At 44.7% G+C, this 12,208-nt stretch overlaps 1 protein-coding gene across 1 annotated transcript in view; it reads right to left on the bottom strand.

The window, feature by feature from the left end:
* SLC26A5 (solute carrier family 26 member 5) overlaps positions 1-9,803 on the bottom strand; it is a 35,911-nt gene extending 26,108 nt beyond the window's left edge. The window contains exons 1-2 of the mRNA XM_084506954.1: positions 9,668-9,803; positions 9,067-9,198 (exon numbers count right to left, since the gene is read on the bottom strand). The gene's annotated coding sequence lies outside the window, so the exon portion shown is untranslated. The remainder of the gene's footprint in view (positions 1-9,066; positions 9,199-9,667) is intronic.
* Positions 9,804-12,208: the final 2,405 nt, after the last annotated feature.

Raw genomic sequence — 12,208 nt, 5'->3', positions numbered from 1 at the left:
GCTGGAGAAATGGGCAGACAGGAACCCTGTGAAGTTCAACAAAGGGCAGCGCAAAGTCTAGGAGAAACAGCCGCATGCACCAGTAAATGCAGGGGATTTAATATTTAGTCATCTAGAAACCACATAAAGAACTGGGGCTACTGGTGGACACAAATTCAAACATAAAGCAGCAACGTGTCCTCCTGGCCAGCAGCACCCTAGGCTGAATTACACAGTGTCACCAGCAGCCTGCGAGAGGCAGTTCTTCCCTTGGCTCAGTACTAGTGAGGTATGTGTAGAGAGCTGGGTCCAGAGTGCTGAACACTCTCATTTACAAACTGAGAAGCAATTTTAATCTGTCTTAAATAGAAAACCCACCCAAAGAGATCAGAACAAACCAGAACTACAACCACATGCAAAAGGCACATAAGTAGGGATAACAAACAATATTAGCCCAGAGGCTTGGTTTTCACTGAGCTGTTCCAATAAAACAAGATTATAATATCAAAACCTTTCTAGCCAAGGTGTGAAAAGCATGCACCCCTTCTTCCTGCTCCAGAAAAGCCAGCAATACAAAACAATCCCCTGCTAACTCCAAACAACTGAGGTCCTAATCAGGTCACATATCTTCCATGTTCAAGTTTGCTCAGCTTCAAATAGATTGGTTAATATTTGGAGAAGCCAGGCAAGTTTGTAGTGTAAATCTAGCTATGAATAGAACTTCAGATCTTCATTTCCTTCCTCGTTTCTAGGTACGTGTCAACACTGCTCCAGATACTACCAGCATGTTCAGAACAACACATCTCCAGTCCTTCCCAGGGCTTCTGTTTGCCACAGTAAAATAAATGATCCAGATGTAACTGACTAGCTGAACTGCACTCAGCTCTGAATCAGCTACCCAGATGACAGCAAGTGTTAGTCTGAAATACTGCCGGGGTCATAACCTAGGTTTCACCATCCCCTAGTCCAGAAGTTTAACTGTAGATTGAGCATTTCTGATTTGGCTTGAACTAGGGAGTTGTGCTGCACTGAATCATGAGAACAGCCTAACATGAAAGTTAACCGGAGGCAGGACAGTGCAGGATAGGATCTTGTGTTTAGCTATGGTTCATGGTGGATACCAGAAGACAAATGTGACAAATACAACAAATAATGGCAAATAACATCTCATTAAAAGGGATTGTAAATCCACACAACAGCTACAGCTTAACAGCCCTAAATAACCATATTCTCTGATGACTACTTTGAATACCAAGCTGTGGACAACATAAAAAAGATAAGTCTTTAATACCATCCACTATTTTTTCCCCAAAAGTGGACACAAAACAAGATGTATGGATTGTGTTTACAACAGACAATACACATTGTCCACAGAGAAGCTGCAGAGAGAGAGAGAGTAGCATTTCGTGATTGGTTTCAGTGTCTCTCCAAGTGGTTCCTGGCTACCAATATGACAGTTTGCCAATAGGTATTGAGGATTTGGAAATTCAGCCTTGTCCTTCACTCCCAACACGCTCAAGGAAGAGCAAAAATAGCTACTGTCATTCCCACAAGGACACAGCTTAATGCTATGATTTCCGAAACTCCCAGACCTTCAACAAGGGAAGAGAAAGCAGATCTTTGGGTGTTTGTGAGGCCCAATTAACAGTGGAATACTACTCTCGGACAACCTTTGAACTTCACAGCAAGGAGAAAATTAATACTCTATTAAGAAACACTGCCATTAATCTTATCAGCCAGATAAAACTTGAGCTAAAGTACTTAAAAGGTGCATGTAAAAGACTTAAGAGTTGCCAATTCTTTATCTGACTGATAAAGACCTGTTCTTGTCTTTACTGCTACTATCAAACTGAAGGTGTTAAAGAAAAAAAAAAAAAGTGAAGCAAACATCACTTTATAACACCATCATTAGTAATTAAGCACTTTCTCTTCCCAATCTTAGATGATAAAGCAGGGTTGTCAAGCCATCTATGCTGATTTGGAGACATGAAGAATAATGACCTGCCTGTTTTGAAAGAGCAGAAAGCCTTCCTTCTGGCAGCTAAGCACAGAGTTGCTTTGGCAAAGTGTGGGCGGAAAGTACTAATACAGCATTGTGCTAGAGGAATGCATCTGTGCTGGGGAACTCCGAGTTTGATCATGAACTGCAAAGTCTAATGAATATTTAAGTACCTTTAAGTTTACAAATAGTAGTGGAGTGCCATCAGCTGAAAGGCTGGTGGAAACATACACTCACACTACATAAAATATGTTCCACCAAACATACACTGAGAAACAGAGCTATTACAAGGTCTGCTCCTAGTGTCTGAAGAGGCTAGGCACAAAACTGAGGCAATTTTAAGAACCACAACTTCTCACATTTAGTACTTCTCACAACGCAGATGTAAAATGATTGGGTGGGGTCATAAGGAATGAACTCTTTCCATGGACTTATCATGGACTTTCCATGCTTATCATCCTTCTTTCTCCTTCGCTACTTCCACTAAGTCCACTAGTGAATAGATGGCTTATAACTGTAGCCCTCTTATAAAGCTTCACACATTAAGAAACAACTTGTGAACTGAATAGAATTTTCATTGCGTAGGTTGTAAGGTAAAAAATGCACTCTGGAACTTTCTGGTGAAACATTAAAAAAAAAATCAGGATTGTGAATCCCCATTCAGCCTTTAGACAGACAAAATTTCCACTCTACTCCACATAAAAAGTCAAGATGGATACATAAGCTGTGCCAGGCACGTGATAAAAGCTCCTCAGAGACACACAGGAAGGAGTGGGAGCCCTAATAACCCCATTACGCTACTCCCAGGTCCACAGCAGGAGCCATCAGCCCATCTCCACACACTCAGAGCAGCAGAAGGGGACCAGCGATGGGGCCAGGGGCATTGCAGCCAGCTCTGGGTGTGGGAGCACCTGTGTATCTCTAGGGGCAAGAGCACGGAGGGCAGGCAGCTATCAGGAGCTGGAAAGTCCAGGCCAGCCATGTGTGTGCATGTGCAGCAACTGGGGGGGACTTTGGGGTCCAGCTGCCAGCAAGTGGAGACACCGGGATGCAGGAGCTAGTTATTGGACCCTGTGTGTCTGAGCCCAGCTGCCAGAGGGATCCACCTCCTACATACATATGTGTAAGTCTTCATGCATGTTCTTGCTGTGGATCTCCGTGCCAGAAAGGCAGAAGGATGAGAACATGTTGGTGCTGTCTAATCTGTGTGGCTGGCCAAATATATACAGAAATATGCAGTGTACGTTTGCTCTGTGTACCTGCTGGGAACACATCTTGAGCCTTGCTACTGGTTGGATCTGGGGATGTGGAGCAGCAGCAGCCTCACCTTCCTCAGGCTGATTGAGCATGACATTTCCTCTATCAAACTGCTCATTTAGCCGCTGAAAAGAGCATAACAACACATGAAGCACAGAGATCCTTGTTTCAGGACATGGTAACAAATCAGACCTTTAGAAAAATTACGTAACTTACCCCTTAGGCATAAGGGATATTTCATACTTCATGGTCCTTGACAAAAAAAACACTTCAGCTTCTAATGATTTATTCCATGGACTAATGAATTTATTAGAGTATCTAATGTTCTCTCTTATCAAATAGCAATCTTTTGTTTGTTTTCAACAAGATAATGTTTTGGTAACCTGTTACACTGATTGAGCTGTTTAATCAGTTTCACATAAGACAAACACCTGAAGCACTTTGAGCAGCAAACACCAGTCTCCCTGCCAGTCAGATGCAGATAAGAGATGGCTTCTGTTTCCAGTGCAGACACTTTGATGTCCATGAGAACCCACAGAAATATGATCATCCTTATTTGTACTTCTTGTGGCTTTGCTGTCCTTGCAAAGGTCATGAATGGCCTGAATCTGCCATACCCACCCCCCTCAGAATATTGTCTGATCTCCAGAAGCAGTAGCTAGAGACAGTGGAATCAGATAAGTTAATCAGAACGGTATTGTGGCCAATGACTGCTGTGTTGCATTTAAGCCAACTGATAAGGATGCACAGCCCTTCATGGAGCTCAGGGCCAGGTAATCATTAGCTAGGTTCATTTCCTCAGGGGAAATTCACAGCCAAAAACTTTATTAGAGCAGTCTTCATTCTAGCCATCAGAATGATCAGAGGAGAGAACAAGAATCACGATCAAGCACACACACCAAGCTAACCCAGAATCACTTCGATGGTCCATGTAACAGTAGTGCACTAATGACCTCCAGCTGAACGTTAGAAGTGTTCGTGGCACCCTTTATCCATCTTTTCCCAGCAAAGTGGAACAAGCAGCCAGCAAACAAGTGTCTGACTGTGCAGGAGGAGTTACATGGTACACCACCTTCAATGGAGAAGCTACCTACTGAGCCCTCCCAGTCTGCATCACAGACTGCTTCCTCAGCCCTGTTTACACACACCACCAGCCTCTCAACTGGCTGCATCAGGCTAAAAATACACACAAAAAAAGGCAGAAGGTTGTTATTTATAACCAGATTAATTTCAGTGATCATATTTATAGTGCGAACCTCTGAAACCATAGGGAAGCTGAAGGATAGTGAGCCACAGAACGTTAACAGGAAGAAATGACTGGGGTGGGAGGAGGGAAGAGGGGATTTAGAACAGGATTATAAATTTATATCCCAGTTTTGCTGCTGAAAACAAGGCATCAAGTAACTACTTTACTTAACTAATGAGAGGTTTTAAAGTCTCTCTAAGGATCATCTAGGTAACCTCTTAATTGTTTCAGAAAGGATTTGCCCCTTTGCAGGACAGGGTACAACGATTATCACACCTGAAGAAATTCCTGAAGGATTCTTGTTTCTGAAAAAGCCAACAAAGAGCTTCATGTAGGGCAGGTATTCTCTGAGGAAGCAGTAATAGCTCTTTAATCAAGCTGCAGATCTTTTCTTGCTAGTTTTGAGAGAGAAGTTCAACTTCTCTACCCATGTGAGGATCTGTGTTTAGAAGAAACAGCTCTTTGACAGTTACTTTATAGCAAACATTTTCTGGTTATGTCTTTTGTACAACAGGTATCAAATTAAATCCTAGAAAAGCAGTGAGTAGGACTTGACCTGTGACATACTCTGCCCGTGTTTATGCAACTGCTGCTTGGCTAAGATTAGGTTATTCAGGCGATAGCGTCTTCCTGTCTCCTATGTACTTAAGGGTGTTGCCTCACGCTCTGAAGGTGATTGCCAGCCAGTGGAAATGACTTTCTTCGACATCTTGACGCCAAGGTTATGCAGGAAGGCCACAAGCGTGCGGTGGCCAGTACTGCTTTTCCATGAAATATTTAAAATTCACAGTAAGCGACATGAACCTGTACAGAAGCTTCTCAGGTTAAACACCAACCCGCTCCTTTATTTGCGCTCACTGTATGCCTTCGCTTTTCTTCTGTGGCTGATAAGATAAATCCCAGAAAGAGAAGTGTGTCCAGCACTCCTTGGGAGCTTAAATGCCAGCTGCCACTCAGTAAGTGTGCCAAAGGGAGTAGTTACATGATGCACTTCCCTCAGCGGAGGAGCCACCTAATGAGTCCTCCCCCTCTACATCACAGTCTGCTTCCTCAACCCCACGGTGACAGCTCTGTGCCTGCTCTTTGCTACACAAGCTAAAACCACAAGCTAAAAGCTCATCTTTACCCAGCTAAAGAAACAGCTCCACAATCCCAGCAGTGCAATTACCAAGGACAACATCCCGAAATTGCTTTGGACTGGCTCCAGTTATTGGTTTGCACTGCACACTTTCCTATGTTGAAGGTTTACAGTAAAGAGTACAGGACTGATGAAACAGCCTGCCAGGCTCATGCCCTCACAGTTGTACTTTAACTCGACAAGGCCACTGAAGCACCAGATTTTCAGCTGTGTTGGTGAGGTCTTCATAAATCGGTGCCATTTATTTGGTAGAACTGAAGATAAGTATGTTCTGAGGAGAGCTTTAAGGGAGTAGTGGTGCCCATCACTCAAGCAAGCAGCAAAGCTAGGAGACCACCTACCAAAACCTCATCTATACCAGATTCATACAGATATAAGTAAAGCTTACTTGAAATGGGACTGTAGGGACAAAGAAGAGTTCTCCAACTGACCCCTAGCACAAACAGGTTCTTCCAACAGCAAACACAAACAGGGTGAAATCAGCAAAGAATTGAAAGAGCAACAAGGCTGCCTGGGCTGATGATCATCAAATGAAATGAAAAATTCTTCTGAGTTATTTTTCTGCTCTGACCACTTCTTGCAAGAACCTCCTTTCCTCAGAAATGCACATACAAAAGGCTCGGGTCAGCTGTGTGGCCACAAGTACAGCAGGATCTGCAGCACTGCAATGCCGTATTGGAAAAGATCATGAGCATCAATTTTAAACAAGAAACTGGAAAAGAAAACACAGAAACACACTACAGAACCGAAAGCAACCGGACAAGATGTACAGTGCAGAATTCCAAGCTGAACTTTGAAATGGACCAGAGGCAGAAGATAAAGAAATATTAAAACTGAAAGAAATGAGGAGGGCTTATAAAACAGCGTTGTAGTCAAAACCGTGTAGTAGGCACTGTTCTAGTAAATGGGCGAGGCAGGGTTAAACCCCAATGTGCTGAAGGGGTAACTGAACTCAGGTTTTCCTTTCTCTGGAAAAGGACTTCAACCACGCTGTGCCATAAAGGTATGGCAGCAGCAAAACTTCAGCATTTAAAGGCGGCGTTAGAGATGCCAGCATCTATGAAAAAGACCTGTGGTTTTGGTCCAGACATGACTCTTCAGACATGCCTGAGCTCAGCAGAGCTCCTGCCACAACAAGAGCGGGCAGCATTCCCCAGCAGGCACCTTGGAGTAGTGACGCCAGTGTGGTATATTATGTTTTGAATTCTGCTCCACGAATACTAGCTGCCCAAAATTCAAATTTTGCAATGTCTAGCCAGCTTAACCTTAATCTGATTGCAAAGTTCTGCTCACACTTTAGTTATGAGAGATTATATGAGAAGCTCTTGAAAGCTACAGCCCTGTCTCAGACCCTGATTTGCATAAAATGAACAATCTGACATTAGCTCTAGCCCAGTCTAGGTGTCAGAATCTCAGGTTTTAGACTATTAATTTATATATTAATTAGCTGAAAAAGAACAACAACAAAACACCACCACCACAAAGAACCCAAACAAAATTGGACATACACAAAGGTAGGCAGAAGGTAAAGCAGAGCAGCAAAACTTGATCCACCACCTGTGCAAAACTGGTAAGAAATCTTCAGTGAAGACTGAAGAAACAGACTCCACCCAGGCCCTGAAAATACCCAGTCACTGTCAAAAACCTCCCAAAATTGTAATCATGCTATTGTTTGTCACATGGAAGGTCCTCCCAGCCTGCTACAGCACAAACCAAAAGAAACCATTAATGCAAATCTTTAGGAAAAGTAGCCCAGGTTCCCACAGAGGCCAGTTATTCATACATGGACTTTTGTGATCCTTAATAAAAATCAAGATCTTACCAATGTAACTGATCTGGCAGGACATTATACTGCTTAACAGGTCTAGAGAAGGAAACATCAGGATAAAGAAGGCATTTAATTCTCTAAACTTAACTGGAAATAGTTTGATTTGAGTGTGAAAAGTTTAACTTCAGCATAGACTTCTTGTGTTAAAAATTATCAATCTACTAAGCCACCAGACAGCAAAACAGAGGCTTTAGAAGAACAGTTCTTATGGAAAAGTCTATTAGTTCATCAGGTTCAGAAGGAAGTGAAAGCTGGTCACAGGGAAACTCATGACACTCCAGAAGACCCCTGTGCTATTGGAAAAAGTGTGACTGGTAGGAAGAAATGAGGGAACTCATGACAGCTACTGAATCTTGAGTAATAAAGTGAAGCAACCTGTTTCCATGCTGGAGAGAAGATAGCATAATTAGTAGATTAGCACAAAAGACCTTACAGCTTTCTCCCTGTGTGACAATGTTACTCTGGAGGAAGAAGAGGCAGCTGAAATAACAAATGCTATCCCTAGGAATTTTGTATACTCCGATTTAATCATCAAATCTACATCTCCTAGACGGGCACAGATAGAGTGTCATTGTCATTTTCTTATTCTTTGAGGTCCACTGTCTTTCTGTTATCCAGCTAAAGTTCTGATGCTACAAAGTTGCTAGGAAAGTTACTATAACATAAATGCTTCAGTTGCACTGCATTCAAACTGGAGATATGGCGACAATGACATCTTAAGCCTTAACAGCTGCCTATTAGATAAACCAGACACAGTTTGTGCCTCAGTATTTCCCTAAATTATTCTGGTTGCAGCCTGTCAAGTTTACAGCATGACTTAGAGCTGCTACTGCTTCACTGAGGGCTGTGATCCCTAGCTCAGTAACAACTAGAGTAACCAATGCTAAGTAGTGCTTGCTACTCCATTTCAGAGATGTTTGGCAATGCATTGCAAGACAATCAGTAAAATAGTTTAGTTCAGAAACACTGCTAAAATCAGTACTGGAACATCTATCACATGTCCCAGAAATACTTGGAATTGCCATAAACCAACTATTTCAAAATAGGAAGGCCAACACTAGAGTTGATCTCCACAGAGTTAATTTGTTGCAAGTGACCCACACGTGCTTGCTGTCTGAAGCTGTACAGGTAAAGGGATTAATTGTACCATTTCTACAGCAGCTAATGAAGTAGCATATGATTTATGTTAGGGAACTTTCATAAATAAAGATGCCTATTACCTAGAATACATTGTATTGCACATTTAGGAGAAAAAGCTTCGAAACTCTATCTGGAAATTTTGGTTTCCTTTTGCGAAAACTTTGGAGAAAAAAAAGCCAGTGGCCAGGAGCTAGTTCAGACTTGTCAATCTTCCCCATCCAAACTAATGCTGAGCAACTGGAATAGATATGAATGTACTTTCTGCTCAGTCATCACAAAGTAAAGGCAGCAATTGCTAGGTTTTTAATGATTATTATTACTGATGGCGTATCTCTGGATGCCAGCTGCAACAGCCACGTGGATATCTGACATTTCAGAGCATCCTGAAGGCAGCTTTCAGCCCTCTTTCAACACTCAGACGCCGAAGTTTTGTAGAAAAGCAGCTCATACACCAGCACAACACGTTTAAGCCTACTTACTTTCTTGGCTGGTGGTTCCAGTCGCTTTCACTGAGCCCTTCTATGGAGTTCGGGACGTTCCCTCAGCTCACAGACCGTAAGGCGAAGAACACTGACCCGGGGGGAGGCTCAGTGCTGTCCCTTGGCAGAACACTGCAAAAAGCACAGCTCAATCCCGTTATTTTATTTATTTGTTTATTTTAAAAGGTCTGGAAGACCTTCGGATTGAAGCTAGCAGAGAGGGAAGCAGTTATTATTTCTGCTTGGTACGTGACTGAGGCGGCTGCTCTAACCCCAACAGCCCGCAGCCCAGCACCAGAGGGCTGAAAGCGTTAGATGAGGAAACGACTGATCTCTCAACCCTCTCCTGCTCAGGGGACATCCCCTCAGGAGGGATATCCCCTCAGGAGGGACACCCCTCTCAGGATAGAGACCCCTCCCGTGAGGGGACACCCTCAGAAGAGACCCCCCTCAGGAGGGGACACCCACTCAGGAAGGGGACCTCTCTTTCAGGAGGGGACACCACCCCCTCAGGACGGCCCCCTCTTTCACGAGGGACCCCTTTCCTCCCTCAGGAGGCCCAGCCAGCCCCCACAAACGAGCCCAGCCGCCCTCCGCTCACCTCCAGCCGCTGCCTCCCTCCGGCCGTGCCCCAGCCTCCCGCCGCCGCCGCCGCCGCCTCCCCTCCGCGCCCAAGGTGAGCGCCGGGGGCGCGGGCAGGGTGTAGTGAGGGGAGGGGGGGGGGCGGCCCCGCCCGCTCCGTCCGCCGGCCGCGGGTGCTACTGGGAGTCGTAGTCCGTGGTCCCCATGCCCCGCCGGGCGAACGCGGGCCGCCGCCTACAAATCCCAGCATGCCGCGGGGCTGGCGAGTGCCCATGGCTGGCGGAGTGGCCGCTGCCGTCGCCTCAGCGCGGCCGGGGGCGGGAAGGGGCGGTGGGGCTGAGGGGACACCGGCCCCCGCCGCCTGCCCTTCCCCTTAAAAAAGAATTGTAGAAGCCGGTGTTCGCTTTGTTCTGTTGTTTTGGAGACCTTAAATGGACTTGGCATTGTAGCCCTGGCTAGAGGGTTTATTTAGTAACTGAAATAAAACCTAAAATCAAGCAAATGCAGTACTTTCAGTGTTGTCAAAGTGAACTTTCAAAGCCAAACGTTTCCAAAGCTGCGTTTTAAGTAAGAGGTTTGTTGTAACCTGTCTTCTCCCCAGCAGATTATAACATTTTGGCATTTTGAAGGAAAAACAAACAAACAAAAAACAAACCAACAGTTTCAGAGCAATGTATCCACAGACTTGGTGTAGAGTGGTGCTGGGTGCCAGTGTTTTATATAGAACTGGGTAAATGGAAGTACTTTGGGAACAACATCTTTATGATACGGGTTTATTTATCCAGAAGTTTATTATTAGTATTATTTTATTCTGGATTTGGGCACCTGTACCTTGTGTGAGAAACCAGGTGTGATCAGCTTAGGAAGGTGTTGCATCCCCTTTGGTGTACTGAAATTGTGGGTTGCTTTATTACCATTAAAGCAGGTATTGCAGTAACATACTATGGATAGAGCTGTGCTTGTGCATGCTGCACAAAGAGGAGGAAAAGGAGAAACCTTAAAACAAACACGGGAATAGCAGCGTAAAGATTTCCTGCTAGGAAATCCACAAAGGTATAAATCATTTTAAATTTGACAGTAATTCACAGCAGGGATTACGTTAAACTAATTGTGTCAATAGTTGCATTTAAATACATGAAATAAAGCTGGTTTTAATTTCTTGTGCACATTTTAGCATGACCCACTGGGAAGGTTAATAGTTCTTTTTATTGCTTTTTCCAGCTTTGTCTAAAATGGTACAAGATGCTTCAGTACTTCAGCTCCGAGAGATGGGCAGGGATTAATATAGTGCTGAACACAGTAGAAACAAGATGAAAAGAGGATTTGGGGTCAAAACACAGAATGGGAGGAGAAGTTGGTGCAGAATAAACAATAAGGACAATTGGAGAGGCCAAAAAAATTTCCTGTGGAGGATAGCTGTGGGCAACCCGTCCCTGGCGCACACACCACCCGAGCTGTGCGATGACAGGGCCCCAGCGTGAGCTTTGAGGGCTCCTTGAGCCCACAGGCTCGGGAGCAGCAGGAGCCATTGCTCTCTGGCAGCACAAGGGAAGCTGCAAGGCGCTGCCGAAGGCTGGGTCCATCCCTTGCTCTCTGGCTGGAGCTTCGGTCCTTAGGGCATTCCCTTCTCAACTTCCTTCTTCCTCAAATAACTGCTGACAGTGAATGCAGTCCTGCAGCTAGCTGAGTGGGAGGGGAACGTGGAGGCTTCTGTCACTTCTGGTTGTCTCTTTTCATAGGGGACCTGTGGTGGAGCCTCCTAGGCTGGAAAACTTCACCAGGTGGCCTGGGTCACTCCCTCAGGAGCCTTCTAACCATCACTCGACTTTATAGGGCAAAAAAAGACTATGTGTTTGACCATGGAGTCTTATGAAAGTCCTAGGACAGGTCAAACCAGCCTAATCAGTAGAGATGGGTATTTACTGGTTGAAGTAAAACACACATTTAGATTGCCTGTGATTTTCCTTGTGATTTCAGTGGCACTTGGCTTGGTTCTCAAAGTGCTCCTGTTAATTAGTTACCACCTATCTCCTGTACAGATACGCTAGTCATGTCAGGCTTTATTATCGTCCGTAACAGCAGTTATTGTATCAGAGGCCCAAAAAAAGGGACATTTCCCTTTTCACCGTGAAAAGTTCCTTGACATGCAAATTCTTTACAATGTCCCTTGAGAAGGATTGGATTTTAAAAAAACTAAACTGGGTGCCATCTGGATTATGCGGAGTTAGGAATATAAACCAGCTGAATGGCTTTGCACATGCTGCTTCCAGCACGCTTGGGGCAATATATCAGCAGAAGGCTGCCGTGTATGGATAGTCAGGGGGCAGGGAAAGAAGGACCCAGGGCTATCAGTGGTGTGTGTGGTGCTGGCAGTGGCAGCCCTGCTACCCCTGTGGCTCTGCCACTGCCTCCCCCAGTACTGTCTTTGGCCCAGAGGCAGTCAGGGAAGCAGCCATGCCCTCTGGAAGAACTTTGCCGCAAACTTTTTCACAGACCTCCCTTGACCTGTATGGCTCAAAAGCACAAACCCCATGTTCTTTCTTTCTATTTTTTTTTTTTC

This window comes from Aythya ferina, assembly GCF_964211825.1.
Source record: "Aythya ferina genome assembly, chromosome: 1".
Taxonomy (NCBI): Eukaryota; Metazoa; Chordata; class Aves; order Anseriformes; family Anatidae; genus Aythya; species Aythya ferina.
This window is presented reverse-complemented; position numbering and strand designations above follow the sequence as displayed.